Source organism: Mus musculus, chromosome 13 (genome assembly GCF_000001635.26).
Source record: "Mus musculus strain C57BL/6J chromosome 13, GRCm38.p6 C57BL/6J".
Classification (NCBI taxonomy): Eukaryota; Metazoa; Chordata; class Mammalia; order Rodentia; family Muridae; genus Mus; species Mus musculus.
In genome coordinates this window covers 21252946-21270020 of record NC_000079.6, presented here as the reverse complement: position 1 = coordinate 21270020, position 17075 = coordinate 21252946, and the positions used below count along the sequence as shown (strand labels likewise).

General features: G+C 43.4%; 1 long non-coding RNA gene and 4 other non-coding genes across 6 annotated transcripts in view; 2 read left to right on the top strand and 3 right to left on the bottom strand.

The window, feature by feature from the left end:
• The first annotated feature begins 1480 nt into the window (after positions 1–1480).
• n-TQttg3 lies at positions 1481–1552 on the top strand. Its single transcript has one exon. It is a non-coding gene; the product is annotated as a tRNA-Gln (tRNA).
• Positions 1553–5367: 3815 nt separating this feature from the next.
• n-TTcgt2 lies at positions 5368–5441 on the bottom strand. Its single transcript has one exon. It is a non-coding gene; the product is annotated as a tRNA-Thr (tRNA).
• A 4740-nt stretch (positions 5442–10181) lies between these two features.
• n-TAagc19 lies at positions 10182–10253 on the bottom strand. Its single transcript has one exon. It is a non-coding gene; the product is annotated as a tRNA-Ala (tRNA).
• Positions 10254–15729: 5476 nt separating this feature from the next.
• On the bottom strand, positions 15730–15801 carry n-TAcgc9. Its single transcript has one exon. It is a non-coding gene; the product is annotated as a tRNA-Ala (tRNA).
• A 21-nt stretch (positions 15802–15822) lies between these two features.
• The window catches only part of Gm32525, a 31613-nt gene continuing 30360 nt past the window's right edge, over positions 15823–17075 (top strand). For both annotated transcript variants that reach the window (XR_003950579.1, XR_382114.2), the window contains exon 1: positions 15823–16341. This is a non-coding gene — a long non-coding RNA (predicted gene, 32525). The remainder of the gene's footprint in view (positions 16342–17075) is intronic.

Below are 17075 nucleotides of genomic sequence, written 5' to 3'. Positions count from 1 at the left end.
AAAAACAAACAAAAAAAAAAAACAAAAAGAAAAGTTACTTCATCTCTGGGATGAGGCCAAGAATTTGATATATATCCTTCCAACCTAGCTTCAAGTGATTATATATTTCATATATTATGACTTACTACACGTAATGCTATTATTGACAAGAAACAAAAGAACAAATCACAGCTCCCACCTTAAAAACACTGAGATAATTCATTCCGAAGTTAGTTACGTGTGATCGCAGCTCTGGAACATGGTATTTAGGTTACCAATTTTCCAGTGTGGAACAATTTAGTTTCATGAATATGTAACAGAACAAAGAAAGTTATACGTCAGTGCACTTTTCGAATGCATCCACAGAAACATCAGAAAGGTGGGTTATGGCTGAGTAGAGAAATGTGAGCTACAAGCCCCAGATGTTGTCTGAGAGCATTCTTAGCTCTTCAGTTTGTCGAAATAAGGTTTTAGTAAGTTAATAGATGCCAATTGATTTTTATCTGTTAGTCCACAACACAGGTAGGCAAGCAATAGCTATTTAGAGGGCTGCAGATGGCTCAGGATAAACTGTAATTGGGCTCTGGATCTGCAGCTTTCAAGTAATCATGGGTGGCAGACACACCCTCTTTCGAGGAACTGTCCTACACACTGTACTCAACACTTCAACGATAACAGTGTCTTGTTTGTTTAACTTAAACCTCTGTTCTCCAAACTTCCAAGTAGCACACACCACTATCACATTCTTTTTAAGAGCAGTTAAGTAGACTTGCATTAATCCAAGTTTGTAGGACCACATTGACTACTCTTGGACATAATTTTGAAAATATTTCTGGACATTTTTGTATGTGTAGGTGTGCATGCCTGTCTGCTTGTCTGAATGTTATCACATGTATGCCAGTGTCCTTGGAGACCAGAGGACGTCAGAGCCCCTGGTTCTGGAGTTTTAGGTGGTAGGAAGCTGCATGATTTGGGGGCTGGGAACTGAACCCCGGTCCTCTGAAAGAGCTGCCAGTATTCTTAACTGTTGACTATCCCTCCAGCACAGGGAGAGTATTTTTATATTCATGGTTAAATCATAAGCTAGAATGATATTTATCAAGTGTTAAATTAAGTGTCAAAATTTCTCATCAAAGGGGTCCTTTCCGTAGCTTTAGTAGAGGTCTCTCTAAGTGAAGTGTGGTTTTGTAAAATCTGAATAAGTGTATTATAGTGCAAATCACCTGAGGCAGGAAATCTTTGCTCCAGTTTTATCCCCATACATAATACTTGGCTGCATCTGATTCTCTGTTGGTGTCTGTCTATCCTTTCTCTTACACGGGCCCTAAATTGTGTAAGAGAAAGACGGCAATTTCTCTCTAATTAATTAACCTTTCTCATTAATTAATGTGTTACCTCCTCCCACCTCCCCCCTAAAAAAAAATCCTTGTCAAAATTGAAGCTTGACCTTCAGTGCATAGAAAGTTCCACAACTCTGGTTACATATTCATTATCTTTTGTGGGTCCCATGGTGTAATGGTTAGCACTCTGGACTTTGAATCCAGCAATCTGAGTTCAAATCTCGGTGGGACCTTTAAAGGCTCTTTTATAAAGGACTTTTTATAATTTCCCACCTGAGGTCTAAAAGTGGAAAAACTTGTTCCTCTACTCTATGTGACATTTGACTCAAAACACAGACACAGAGGTAACAAGCCCTGGAGGAAAAATTCCTTCTGAGGTAGAGAAGTCCCAACAGCTGTAGAAAAACCTTTTTCAGACTGCCCTGCCCTCCTCAGCCCTGCTCCCTCATGTTTTCTCTTTGTCTTTCACCTGACCCCACGTAAAATAAAATAAAATAAAATCTCCCACCGGCGGGAGCCAGGACAAGACCTGTGGTGCCTGTACACACGGCCGGCCCTGAAACTGAACCTCTCCGAGGTTCCCCAGCTGAAGATGCTGCTGACACAGCATCCCTTCTAAACAAACACCCCGCCGCATTTCCGACAAATAATTCTGAAGAAACAACCTGCATTTGCAATGTAAACTAGGAATGAGCTGTTACAGCTTCATTCGGGAAGCGGGGGAAAGAATTCTCTCAGCGGGATAGCAACTAAATTAGGAAGAAACAAATACCTCTTGGGTTTTTATGCTTTAGTTTATTTTGCTTGTTTTGTTTTGTTTTGAGACCAGGTTTTCTGTAGGCTACCCTGGCCTCCATTTCCCAAATTCTAAGGTTACAAGTAATGGGCCATCACATTTACAAACTTTAAACATGATACGCTACGTTGGAGAGATGGCTCAGCGGTTAGGAGCACTGGATGCTTTTTGAGAGGTCCTGAGTTCGATTCCCAGCAACCCTATAGTACCTTACAATTATCTGTAGTGGGGATCCTATGTTCTCTTCTGGTGTTTCTGAAGACAGCAAACTTACTTACATATATGAAAAAAGTAAATAAATAAGTAGAAATGACTTATTAGGTCTGATGATTGTGTTCTTCCTTTATGTTTTTTTTTTTTCATACGTAACAGGAAATCAAGTTGAGTCCTATTTCACAGTCCAATTGCCCATTAATCCATAGATACTACATTAGCTGATATTATGAGTTCCCACGGGTTACACAGAGAAACTGTAACAAGTTGTTTGCTAACCTAGTAAAAACAAATCGCCAGGATTCCTGTCATGGTGGTACTTACTTTGTGTGGCCTGCTATGGTATCACTTTAACCGGAGGAGGAAATGACCTTTTTCTCCTGCTGTTGCCTTAGTGGAGACGCAGAAGTGGCCCTGTCTTCACTCTGGATGAGCTGTCCCTCAAAGAACTTTCCTTTCCTGAATCCTAAGAGCATTCCTCTGCCCCTTCCCATGCATGCATGATGCTTATAACTGCAGGCATTCTTGCGACCAATCCAGCCAGCCAGCCTATGGTGTCCTGAGGGGCCCCTGCACTGCTTTCCTTCCTAACAAAGTGACTCTTCAAGCAGATTCGAAAGGCCAAACATCTTTCCAGAACTTTATGAAATGACAGAAACAGAACGGTCGGTTTTCAAAGTTAAAAATATTTTAACGTTGCGATTCTTACAATCACATCTATCAAGTGTCCACTGCCTTAGTTCAAATCTAACAACTCAGACTTTATCAAAAAGCCTCCAAAGTGATGTGATAGAAAAGCCCCGACTTTACGTGGCGCAGAACAGCCGCGGAGAGCCTGGGACACACAGGGATGCTTCTCTCACTGACTCAGGTGCCCCAAGAGTTTCCTATTCCTTTGGGAAGCCGAGAGACTCCCTTGGAAACAAAATGGAAGCAGCATGGTTGCAAGGATGCAGTCTTGGCCAAACTTTAATTAGGCTTCTTTGAGCCCTCTTCTCAACTAGGTCTCATCATCTTCAGCCAAATTTCAATAAGAATCTAGCTAAGCCAGTCCAGGCCCAAATGCTGTTGATATCTAAGCAGTCCTCTCTTTCTCTAACCTTGGTATGGACTCAAAATCATCTTGGGAATTTTCTGTCTAATAGCCCTCACCCTCCCATTGGCTGTGAATCCCCATCTGCTCCTGTTATATTGGGCTCTAAGTTCAATCTTTCTCCCTCTTATTGCAGGACCCGTGAATGCAGCCCTCTTGCTTGTTTAACATTATTGGGTATGAATTTTGATACTTTACTCAACGAAACTCAGCTCAGGATTTAGAATGTGATCAGCTTTTCAAAGATGTCAGTAACAGATGTCTAGACAAATTATTGGTAGCTAATTTCCTGGAGAAATGAAAGCAGACCTTCAAACTTGTCCTAAACAACAAAGGGAATGACACAATGATAAAATAACAATAAAGGATCTTACAATCAATCTCCACATAAGCAAGCAAAACCACTCAATGGAATTCAACGTCTGTCTTAGTTTGGGTTTCCATTGTTTTGAAGAGACACCATGACCAAGGCAACCCTTATAAAGGCAAACATTTAATTAGACTGGCTTACAGTTTCAGAGGTTCAGTCCATTATCATCATAGCAGGAAACATGGCAGCATGTAGGCAGACATGGTGCTGGAGAAGGAGCTGAGAGTTCTGCATCTTGATTTGATGACAAGGAGAGACTGGCATCCTCAGGTAGCCAGGAGGAGGCGCTCTTCCAAAATGAGTGGAGCCTGAGCATAGGAGGAGACCTCCAGAGCCCACCACCACAGTGACACACTGCCTCCAACAAGGTCACCCTACTCCAACAAGGCCACACCTCGTAACAGCACCACTCCCTGTAGGCCAAGCATATTCAAACCACCACAATGCCCTTGCATGATTAAAAAACAAACAAACAAACAAACAAACACTTATCAACAAATTAGAGGTAGCAGAAATGAGCTTTATTCAACATAGTAAAGGCTATAGATGACTCACCCTTTGTGAATGTCACATTCAATGAGGAAAGCTTAAAAAACTTTTCCCTGTGTCAAGGTCAAGACATAAGCTTTCTCTCACCAATTCTTTTTAGCATAGTCTCAGCCTCTAGTAGTCAGACAAGAGGGAAAAATAATAAAAAAAGAATCCTGTTAGGAAGGAAAGAAAGAAGTAAAATTGTCTTTCAATCCCTAGTACCACAATTTTTACTAAAAAACAAACAAAAAAGAAAAAAAAAGAAGGAAAGAGAGAGAGACAGAGACAGAGACAGAGAGAGACAGAGAGAGAAGTTATCTGGCTTTGCTAATGAGATGATTTTACATAGAGAAAATCCAAAAGACTCCACTGAGAAACTGTTTGAACTTATGAACTCATTGAAGGTGAAGAACATGAAATGTGCTTTAACGAGATGATAGTGTTTCTACATAGTGATAATGTAGTGTCTGAAAAGGTAACTAAGAAAACACCGGAGATGGACACATAGCTCCTTGGCAGAAAATTCACCTAGAATGCAGAAGGTCCTGAGTCTGATCACCAAGTCAGCATCAATGAAAAAGAAGAAAGAGAAAGAGGAAGGGAGGGAAGGAAGGAGGAAGAAGAAAAAAGATGTGAACAACAGTTCCTGGAAAGAGCCGGTGCCTTCCCACTGAACCTTCTGCAGGGCTGATTAACGCTTCCCCTGCACGTGTGCATAGTAATGCTTACTTTAATGAGTACTCCTGTAGAGAAAAGACACAAAATGCACTTTGGAAAGTGTCCAGTAAGCTCTGAGTATTTTTTCATCTATTGTGAGTTAAGTAAGACTGCTTATTGAGAAGTCAGTAGAGTATTTTATATGGATTAAATTGAAACATTTCCAATTTTCTCATAGAAATTCTCTTAGACCTGTGCTAGATCATTAGAAAGCTTGAAGTAGTTGTCTTGGAGGAAGTGGAAGTAATAGTCAAAGAAACTGAAATTCCAAGTGATAAAACTAAAAATGATTTCAGGCTAAGAATCTGCTGGTTTCAAAAGTGCAGCCAGGCCCCACTGGGATTCGAACCCAGGATCTCCTGTTTACGAGACAGGCGCTTTAGCCAACTAAGCCACGGAGCCACCTGAAAGACCCTTCTTAGTTTTGGCTCAAATTGAAGTTGACTGGTGAGCTGCTTTGTTAAACTATTGTGCACGTATTGTTCAGCTAGATAAACACTGTGACCAAAATAAAAAGACCCCTTTCGAGCCAACGACACTTGAACACACTCAACTATTTGGAAAATGCACTGAGAGAGTCCCCGAAAGCGAAGAAGCCGAGACCCGAAGGGATTCCGTGAGATTATTGCTCCGAGAGACGCTGGACCTGTTTCCAGTTGTGGTAATTCAGAATCGCCAGTGCCTGAATGTTCATTAAGGGCTAGCCTCAAAACATAACAGTCAAAAGTTTTACCAAAATCAATGGCATTACTGGCAGGATAGAAAATCATACTTTTGCGTATTGAAAAACAAAACCCAACGCTTTGTTTTCAAACAGAGTCGACTCAACTGCAAAAAGCTGCAAACCGGGAGGCCTTTCTGTGGAGCGCGCTCCATGCTTCTAAGATGCAAACCCAGCGCCCATCGCTGTCCTTTTGGCTCATAGGAAAGCTCTAAGATGAGTAGCAAGACTTGGGTTGGGTTAGGGTTAGATAACTGGGATTAGGTAACCTACAGCCGTAGGAAGGAGTCCCGGAACTGTTCCTTACCTTCTGCCTTCCTCATTTTTGTGGTTGCTCTGCAATGCTCCTCATTGGACCCTCTCTTGGAGGGTCCAAACTAAATTCTGGAGAAGCTGAATGCAATGCTTAGTGTTTTAGAGAGAGGTTCCAAAACCCCGCCGGCGCCAAAGTCAGCGGGCACTCGAGTATTTGTACAAAACGTGTATTATTAATATTTAACTTTATGTGTAACTTCCGAGTATCTCTGGACTATCAATAAAGCTCCAATTCTTGAATGTAGGTCTATGGCTCGTTTTTAGTTCGTTTGTACTGATGGCGTGAGGTCCAATTCTATTCTTTTGTGTGTGAATAATTTAGCTGCTCAAACAGCATCTGCGATAGTTCATTTTGGTTGTCAACTTGATTGGACTAAGGACCCCTGTGCTTTAGAGAGGGGCATTTTCAGAGAGGGTTAACTAAGGAAAGAAGACCCACCTCAAATGTGGGTGGCACCATCCTCTAGGCTTAGGTTTCCCATTACGAGTTTTAGAGAACAGCTAAAGGCAGACTATCCCCTCTCTCCTTCTCCTCATCTGCTCAAATGTGAGCAGTTTCACATGCTCTTCACCATGGAGCCAGCCACCAGAATGGACTACCCTCTTTGAAACAGGAGCCAAAGCAAATCTTTCCTGCCTTAGCTTGTTTGAGCCAGGTATTTTGTCAGTGATAAGAAAAGTTTACTGTGACTCACAGTTGGAGGGTACAGAGTCCATCAGGATGGGAAATCATGAGGGCAGAGGCTGAAGTCACCCTGTATCTGCAGTCAAAAAGCAGAGGGAAACCGATGCTCAGGCTCAGCTTGCTTCTCCTTCTTAACTAAGTCCAGAAGAACAAGAGTCCTAGAGCTGACATCAGGCAGGCACTGCCACCCCAGCAGAAGCTAGAGGCTTATATCTTGAACTGGGAATGCTGTGTGGTCTTTGAAAGCTCGAAGCCCAACCTCAGTGACATACTTCCTCCACCAAGGCCACACCTCTTAAACCTCCCAAACAGCATCACCAGCTGAGGACCAACCATCACACGGCCTGACAAGATTCATGTGAAAAAAAATCACATGAAGATGGCAATACCTCCATAGAGACAACACTGGGGCAAGCAGGAGCTGGACAGACACTGGGATGCTTTGTTTCTTGTAGAGGAAATGTTGTGGGAATCCTTCAGGGGTAAGCACTCTGACACCAAAGAGAGTGGAAGAGGGGAGATGTCACTGGGGGACCAAAGCCAGGACAGTCCTGAAAAGCCTCCATCCGGGTCCAGTTGGCTTTCTCATTTTAGATTCTAAAACCACAAGGTAAGGTGGGCAAGCAAGCAACATTGTACAGATGTATATGTGGCAGTCAGCCCACTGTTGGCTATTTCTCCAGGTCGTTCTGGTCTAGGTAGCAAGTGAAGTCACGCTTGACAAATACACAGTGCAAGCAGTGCTTTAAGTAAATCCCCAAATAAACAACAAATCCATACCTACTAATTGGCCTTCTGTACCTAATTCTACTCCAGAAGAACAAGGGTCCAGTGGTGAAGGAGATCTGATGCAGCTGAAGACCAAATAGCATCATGTGCCTTTCTAAAGCAGACTAGCTGGGAGCCTCTCGTAGCTACTCTCTGTTGCTATGCCAAGACATCCATGACCAAGGCAACTTACAGAAGAAAGTTTATTTGGAACTTATAGTCTCAGAAGGTTAGAGTCCATGGCCATTCAGGCTTCACCTGAGTGGAGGTTGCTGAAAAAACTCAGGGTGTCCCAGAGCAGCAAAGGGTTTCATCTCAGACTTCATCTCCACTCCTGCTGCCTCTGAAACTTCTTCTCCACATGATGTTTTACTACAGAAGAAAGAGGAAGAGGAAGAAGAGGAGAGGAAAGAGGAGCTGGTGAGATGGCTAAGTGTTTGAGAGAACTGACTCCTCTTCTGCAGGTCATGAATTCAAATCCCAGCAACCACATGGTGGCTCACAACCATTCATAACGACTATGGCCTCAAGCAGAGGAAGAAAAAAAAAAAAGGAGATCACCTCCCTGTCTTTGATTTTAAAATATTTCTAGGGATTGCTTGTATGTCTGTAACTATTTTAGTGGCCAATGGTGTCTCAGCCAGGCTAAGAATGGAAGAAACTTGCAGGAAAACTTCTTGATGCTGCCCATATAGGTGTCCCCCTTTAATACTACCGCTAAGGTGAAACTGGGATCTAGACTCCTTCATGAAGAAGGAGGATTTATTAAGAAATATGATCGCAAACTCTAGATATGAGAGTAGGTGTCCAGAGAAATGCCTATATGTTGGAACAACAGTAGTGAATGAATTTTTAATTTTGTTTGTTTTGAAGACTTAGTCTCAGTGTATAACTCTGACTATAAACCACAATGACCTTAAATTCACAGAGATTTGCCTGCCTCTGTCCCAAGTGCTGGGTGCCTTGGCAGTCCCAATCTGGTGCTGGAGTCCTGGAAGATATCTAAGGAACAGTTGCTCTTTAGCCTACATTGGAATCCCAAAGAAGTCGGTTCCAATACCAGCAAAGGAATAGCTCAGCAACAGGATAGATAGACTTGCCAGAGAGTGTGAAGGCAAGCAAGCAAAAAGCAGAGTTTCCATCTTCAGAGTCCTTTTATCTGGGGTGCCACCAGAAGGTGCCACCCAGATTTGACATGGGTCTTCATGCTTCTGATAATCTGGTTAAGAAAATCCCTCCCAGCAGTACCCAACAGTTTGTGTTTCAGTTGAGATATATTCAGTCAAGCTGACAACCATGATTGGCCGTCACAGTCACACTCTGCTGATGGCCTCCAAGTGACATCAAAGGAAGGCAGAGCGTGGAGTGAAAGGTGGGTAAGGAGTAACCACAACCACAGCTAGTTACCAAACCAGGAATGGTGGCCAGAGTTGTCATCCCAGACACTCGGAGGCGACCCAAAGTTGGAGGCTAGCCCGAGTAAATTTGCTTCAAAATAAAAAGTAAAAAGAGGCCTGGGGATATAGCAAAGAGTTCAGAGATGGGGTGATTTCACAGCATGCACAAGATTTGATCCCCTGCCTTTCCACAAATAAAACAAACAACACCAATAGCAAAAACAAAAACAAAAATCCCAAACCCTAAAACTGATGAGTAGAAAGAAGCCTTGTATCTGGCCAGTACTGGTTAGACTGTAGAAGAATGCTGTAGCCCAACGGAAATGACAGGCACTAACGAGGAAAAGGTCTCTGGATTCTTAGTTTGTGGCCCGAGAAGCTGATAAACACCGTGGTTATTTTTGAATTAACTATTTAAAGTGTTCTTAGAAGTTAGTAGCTTACGGTTACATCTCTCAGACGTGTAATATTGGTCAGTAGTTGGCAGCACAGGGTGATTTAACCAGAAGGATTAGCAAGCTCAGCAGCCTAAGACTCACACCTTAATGTCCTCCTTCCTTAGGGCCAAGTCGCTTCAGCACAAAACCCTATTATAACTGATTGCTCAAAAATGCTGTAGTCAGACGGAAGGAAGAGTAGGCTTCTATTGTTCTCTTCAAGAACTTGATTAATCCATAACCTAGCCTGGTAATACTCCACCAGCCCTCCACCTCCAGGTTTAAAAGCTCTTGATTCATCTGTAACCAAGAAGAATGCCAGTGAGGCTTACTCTGGGCTTGGCTGGGGACGGGGTGAGGTGGGGTAGCAGACGGAATAAAGAAAACTTTTCTAAAATCCTTTGACTTGTTAATATCAGTGTCTTAAGTTGCAAGTATAACCAAAAGTTCAAAGGAGGAATATCTCCTAGACGAACAGCCCACTAGACAAAGCCCCTTACAGTAGTGCTACAAAATCAGTCACCATCTTTTATAAAGTGGTGGGTTTTTCAGTGTGAAGGAGCGGGAAGAGTCAGAACACCACCCTTCCGCATTCAGAGGTGCAGCTATGCATCTTCCCTGAGCCCACACTGGCGCCACAAGAGCGTCCCCGAGCGTGGCGCAAGTATAGCGCCTAATACAGCCGGTTAACTAAGCCCGTGCGTTTGCGAACAGCAGTAACAAATTAGTAGGAACCGCTAAGTCGCTTAACAAAGCAGACTAAAGAGAGGGTTGGAATTCTTAAAAATGAACGCACCTTCCTTCCCCACATCAAAAGCCTGGAGATGCTGGGGATCGAACCCAGGACCTCATGCATGCTAAGCATGCGCTCTACCACTGAGCTACATCCCCACCACTTGAAATCTAGTGTTTCCTACTCATCTTTATAAAATTCCTAGACTTGGTACTTTTATTCGTCAAAAAAAATTTTTTTTTAATTTAAAAAAAAAAAAAAAAAGAGCGGTCTTGTAAGAAGGGTATTCTGACCAACCTGCACTTTCATCATAGACAATAAGGGATATATAAAGAGTCTAGGGTTGGAGACCTCAGTTTAAAAGTGTGCGGGATCCTCTTTTCTTTCTACAGGACCAAGGAGAGATCCTTCCAGGAAAGATGAGGAACCGTTTGCCAAGATTAATTGCGCAGAGGAAGAAAGCACTCATTTGCTGTTGCCATACCGTCTCTGCATTCTGTTCCCGAGCTACGAAAGACAATGAAAAATAGGAGCATTGGAGGACAGGATTCTACAATAAAACCCAGCTCCCCTGTCTCAGCTACGGAAAACGTTTTAAGAATCAAGATGTTAGATTCCCCTTCCTCCGATCCTCGCCGCTCCAGGCTTTATCCAAAGGAAGCCAATGAAACCCACAGAACACGAAATCTCAGACTCTTCAGTGACTCTTGAGAGGAGACAGGGATGCAGTCAGGAGTGCGCTTCCTCGCCGACTCGGCTCCTTTTCTCTGGGGTTTACCTACTGTACACATAGTGGCCCTTCCACTTTTGGAAAGTTCCACTCAGGAAGCCGAATCTTATACCTGCCTGGAGAGTTCAGGAAATTCCTCATATACACAGAGACCTTTCAGCAGACCAGGAGAATGGGAACACCAGGGAAACTGAGACAGAACTAAGGATTCAGAAGGAAGAGGATGCTCCTGCTGCTCTTCTCCTATTTTTCCTTGTCAAGAGGGCTTAATTTCAGTGTTAGAGTAGACTTAAAGTGACTGGTCTAAATTAACCACTCTTTTCTGTTTCCTTTTGTAGGTAACTGTTTCACTAGGAAGATCATGCCTGGGGCAGTCATCACATATCCTAGGCTACCTGTGGTGTCTCTCACTTGTAATCCTAGCATTGGGGGCAAAACCGGGACGATTGCCATAAATTTAAGGCAAAGCCTGTGATACAAAATGCCTTTAATCCCAGCACTTGGGAGGCAGAGGCAGGCGGATTTCTGAGTTCGAGACCAGTCTGGTTTTCTGAGTGAGCTCCAGGACAGCCAGGGCTACACAGAGAAACCCTGTCTCAAAAACAAACAAACAAAAGCCCCTGTTACAAAAGACCTTAATATTTCGAGATTAAAAAAAGAAAAACCGAGGAAAGATCCACGACCATCATTTTAGCATATTCTATTCTAAATATTCTGTTGGATATCAAGGAACGTGATCTATGTGAAACCACATGCAAAGCTGGCTCTGCCTCTCCCCCTCCCTCTCTCCTCCTCCCCTCTCCCCACTCCCCTTTCCCCCTTCCCCTCTCGCCCCTCTCCTTCCTCCTTTCCCTTCCCCTTCTTCCCCCTCTCTTCCCTAAAGAAATGTGTCTCTGTCCTTGTGTTTTAGAGTTCTGCTGTGGTATGGCACAGCACAACACCTGTAACACAGTGCTTGGAAGACGAAGGGAACAGAATTGCCACAAGTTCTCGCCAGGCCTAGAAAGCACGGGAAAGGGGCACTGGGGAAAGGGTGGGAAGGAGATAACAGTAATGAAATTGTATTCTCTGAAAAGAAGCCATGATAAAGCACGCATGCACATGCATATAGAATGAGACAGACAGACAGACAGACAGACAGACAGACAGACAGGCAGACAGACAGATGAGAATGTATGACACACGGGTCCAGCAGAGGATGGAAGAGGTTATCTGTTTCCTGGAATCGCAGTTACTGAGGGTCGTGAGCTGCCATATGGTGTTATGAATCAAACCCTCCATCCTCCGGAAGAACAGCCAGTGCTCTTGACCACCCAGCCTTCTCTCCATGCTCAGTAGCTCTAAAGACAAAACAAAACAAATCCGGTTCTTAGCTGAAACTATACAATGTATGCAAATTGACGAGTTTGGGCGTGTGTGTGCACCACTGGAACCATCCTCATGGTCAAGGAAGCTAACACACTCATCATCTCCAAAAGCTTCTTTCTGGTTTCACCTGTGTGTGCAACTGTGTGTTCATTTGTTTATGCATTTGTGTGTGCACCTGTGTGTGTAAAGAACATTTAACTTGATTTCTGCATTCAATGTTTTCAATGTAAAATACAGTACTGTTAGCTACAATTGCAACTTTCCCTCTTAATCTTAAAAATCTTAAAAGCAAGACTCAAAAGGTCCTCTGAAGGGATTGCACACTCTATACAGATTTGGGGAGTACAAGGTAACCCAAATTCCTAAGTAGCACCAAGTGGTGCCCAGGCTGCCTGACCACACTCACCTGACAGTTCACAATGCTCCCCAGAGTCCCTATATGGACTGCAAAAGGCAGGATATTAAATGCACTGAGAATAATAGTACAAATAGTAAATTCTATCAAGAGGTGGAACTTTGGATGGATGTGTTTTGGAGGATGGTCCTCCTTCTTCTGAGCAGCTTTTCCTGAAAGCTGTGACCAAGCATCACTAAGTTAGCCTGATCAGTAAGTTGTGTCATCAGGTTCTCAAGATAGTTTTAGTTCCTTGAAAGTCTCCACTGAACTGAAAGAGCAAAGGAGAGAGAAGGGCTGTTTATGTTAAGTAGTGCATGTCTGTCTGTCTGTCTGTCTGTCTGTCTGTGTATGCATGTGTGTGTGGTGTTTATACATATGTGCCCATGTGTACACAGGTGTACCTACCTAGTCATAAGTATGTGGAGGACAGAGGTCATTCTCTATAACTCTGTCTTATTTTTGAACTTTATTTGTTTGTTTATTTATTTATTTATTTAGTCTGTGTCAGGGGACAATTTGCAAAAGTTGGTTCTTGCTTTCCACAGCATGGGTCCTGGAAAGCCAACTCAGGTCATTGGGATCGGTGGTCGGCACCTTTACAGGCTAAGTCATCTCACTGGCCCTTATTTTATTATTTTTTTTACACGTTACAGGGAGGATTTGGGGGCTGGCTTATGTAGCTATCTGAACCTGAGAGGGGAAGAACCTGGTAGTCGCTCACTGCAGAAAGCTGGGTGGCTGGGTGCCTCTGCAGTCCTGATTTGCTCACCTGAGTTTTTGAGATGTCTCTCACGAAGGAACCTGCAGCTTGTCCTTTCGGTTAGTTAGCCAGTCAGTGGTAGCGTCTGGCTTTACTATGCATATGATGGAATTCAAGCTCAGCTCCTGCTCAAGCACCTTGCTGGCCACTGAGCCTTCTCCCCAGCGCCTGGATTGTTATTGGTTGGTTGGTTGGTTGTTTTTGATGTTGCTTATTTGTTTGTTATTTGAGAAACGCTCTCACTCTGTAGCTTTATAGACCAAGCTGGGCTTAAAATCACAGTGATCCTCCTGCACCAGTTTCCTAGATGCTGAGGTTGTACGGTGTGCCTCCTCCTCCATTCCCTGCTGAAGTGAAATCAGATGGATAAGGAACTGGTTACATAAAAACCCAGAAACAGCACATCTGTGAATGCGAGAAAACAAGCCACATGGCGAGAGAGTCATTGGGAGAAAGGGCGTGGTTGGTTTAAACTTGAAAACACAGTCCAGAGGTCAGTGTTTCAGGATGTTGGGAAGGGTGGATGGGAGCTTGGATTTCATATAACTAATGTCTCGATTTTCATTATTAGTCTTACAAACTTAGTTTTGCTTAGGTAGTCATGTTCCCCATACACAGAGATGAACAAGAGGTCAGTCATGCAGGTAAGCTATGCCTCTTAACCCAGCAAAACCAATACCTTTCCTTTCCAAGAACTATTTTGTAACTTGTTCTTTGTTATCCTGAAATAAAAGTGAGTTAATTTAGACTAGATATATACCTTTCCTTCAAAATCTACAAGTCCCTAACTAGTATGAGAAATAAAAGCAAGTTAGTTTGACATATCAAATAAAAAAAATTACATGAACACTCAGAATGACTGCTTAGAAAATATCACTATACAGAAATGTTCTGTACCTTAGAACAACAACAACAACAACAAAAAAAAACAACAACAAAAAATCAGGCACAATGAATGAAGTAAATAGGAGGAAAAGCAGATACTTGGTATGAACTTCAAAAGCCATGCTTACACTCCCCTTGCCCAGGCTGATTTCCAATGTAATCAGTGATTTTAGACAAGTCTCAAAGCATACTTCTACAATTTAAAGAAAAGAATAAAAATAAATTAAAGTAGAAGATATACTCCTGGTGTACTGATGTGCAAAACGTTCCGTAGAAAAGGAACCTTGAGGTTCTACGCGCCTATGCTTCAGAACTCCATCTCCCTGCTTGAGTTTCAATCTGATTCTCCGACAGTTACAATGCAGACCTCAGGAACCTGAGAAGGAGTGACTCACTGTCCAGAATCCAGACTTAACTGGGTTCTCAGGACTCTCAGTCTTTGTTTTCCTCCATTAACTGTTTATTCAGTTTACATCTCGATCGATCGCAGCTCCTCCCAATCTCCTGCTCACACATCCCCTTTTCTTTCCCCTTCATCTGTGAGTAAGGTGAGGTCGCCCCTGGGTACCAGTCCATCCTCACACCTCATGTCACTGCAGGACTAGGCACAAACTCTTCCACTGAGGCCAGCCAAGACAGCTCAGTTAGAGGGACAGGGTCCACAGGCAGGCAACAGAGTCCGGGTGGAGTGGACAGCTCCAGTTGTTGGGGGACCTGCTTGAAGACCAGGCTCCAAGCCTGCTGCGTATGTTGCAGGGCAGAGGGGCCTATGTCCTTGTATATTCTTTGGTTGGTGGTTCAGTTTCTGGAAAGGTCTTTTAGGAGTTCGCATCAAGGTGTTCTACAGCTGTGTTTTGTTGTTACAGTGGTATTACTGGGGCTTGAATCTACAGCCTCCCACCAGATAGGACAAAATCCCCAGCCTTTAAAGTTTTATTCTAAGTTGCTCAGGCAGACATGATATGATATTAACTTTTGATCTTTTTACCTTAGCCTCTGGGAAGCTGGGCCTTGACATCCAGCACCATCTTTTCTCTAGACCTCCCACAGTGAGGATGATCAGCTGTCCTGCACAAAAGCAGGTAATAAAACCAAAGGCAGGGAAAGAACTCAAATGGTAACTGTTAAGTGCCTCCAGTGTGTGAGAGACTATTCAGGAGACCCCTGAAGTCCTATTCTCAATGAATGTTAGCAATGGATGCTATTAGTACCTCCCGTAGCCCCACAATTTCCCAAAAAATAAGTTAGAGTCATTTTCTTTTTAATAAGCGTATCCCTTGGTGAGCCTGTGCATCCTTCCTTCTGAATCCTCTCACAGGATGATTTTTTTTTGTCCAACAACCACCTTCGAGCTGTCTCTAGGAAGGCTGCAGTGTTTGAATAGTCAAATAGAAACGAAACAAACATACGAATATAAAATGCTTAAAGAAATTATCATAAGAAAGGAATTTAAAAGAACAAAAAATAAATAAATAACTTTTTGAGAAAAAGTCTTGGAGATGCCGGGGATCGAACCCGGGGCCTCATACATGCGAAGCATGCGCTCTACCACTGAGCTACATCCCCCTCCGTGGTGTAAAAGCCACACACAATTCCTATCTTTTAAAACATCCAGCGTGCTCTTCATAACGGTTCCGTTTTTTGGGAAGGCACTATCTAAGACAGGTTTCAGCTGCACCGAAGCAGCTCCTCCCGGGACCCTCAACAAAGCTCAGGATCGCCGGAAGAAAAGACAGTTTGAGAAGCTTTCTCCACACTACCGATTCTTCTGGTGACCAAGTCGCATTCCAGGCACAGGCAGATTGAGGGAACCGAAGGATTTCCCACCCCCCTATTCTGGAACATTTTCTTCAACTCCAAGACCCCAAACTAAAGTCTGATTAAATCCAATGCCAATGAAAATGTTGTAAGATGAAAACGTTAACACCCATCCTGGTCTTTGTTCACATTGGCAAGGGTTATCTAAGCCCACCTGACTGTAAAGCGGGGACCCGCAGACTTCATCTTCACCGGGTAGGGGACCTAGAAGGTTCTTTCTGCGCCTCCTCAAAGGGCCCTGGCTGCAGCACCTTCACCCTGGATCCGTACAGCTAGAATCTCCGACAGGTAAGAACATCACTAAACGCCACCTCAGCTCAGCGGTCGCAGCCGCAGACAAAAACAAAGGTTCTGTTTCTCGGTTCAGAAAGTCTGCAGCATAGAGTGGGCATCAAAGACACGATCCAGGAAAGCGGTCATTAATTAATACATCGAACTTCATTAAAAGTAAAACGGAGCCTGTAAAAAAAAAAAAAATTAAGACACTCTAAGACAATTTCCGCAGGCTGGGGAAAAAATACTGTTCTGTCATGCTTGATAAATAGGATATCCCAAATATTCAAAGCATGATGGTGAAGGTACCTCCGGAGGCTGGAGCAACAGGATTGCTGAGTTTGGAGGAGTCTGGACCACATATTGATTTCCAGACCAATCTGGACCACAGAAAGAGATCCTGTCACAACATAAAACAAACTCCGAGCTGCCTTGAATTACTCCATTGTGTTAAACTCCACTGTCTCTGACGGTTTGCACTCTGCCATGTGTGCTGGGTAGAGGCCTGGAAGTCTATACCGCATAGGTTCTGAGTTGCATAGACTCCTCCGTTCCTTCACAGCCAAGCTTCAACTTTCACCAGAAACCTATGGGCAAATTCTTTGAAATTACATATGTCTTTTTAGATTCAGGGTTTTATCTATAGCTTTATAATCGATTGATAAATTTTGCCTGACGCTGAGGAGATAGCTCAGTGGTAGAGTGCTTACGGAACATTCATGAGGCCCTCCCTTGGCCCAATGTCCCTC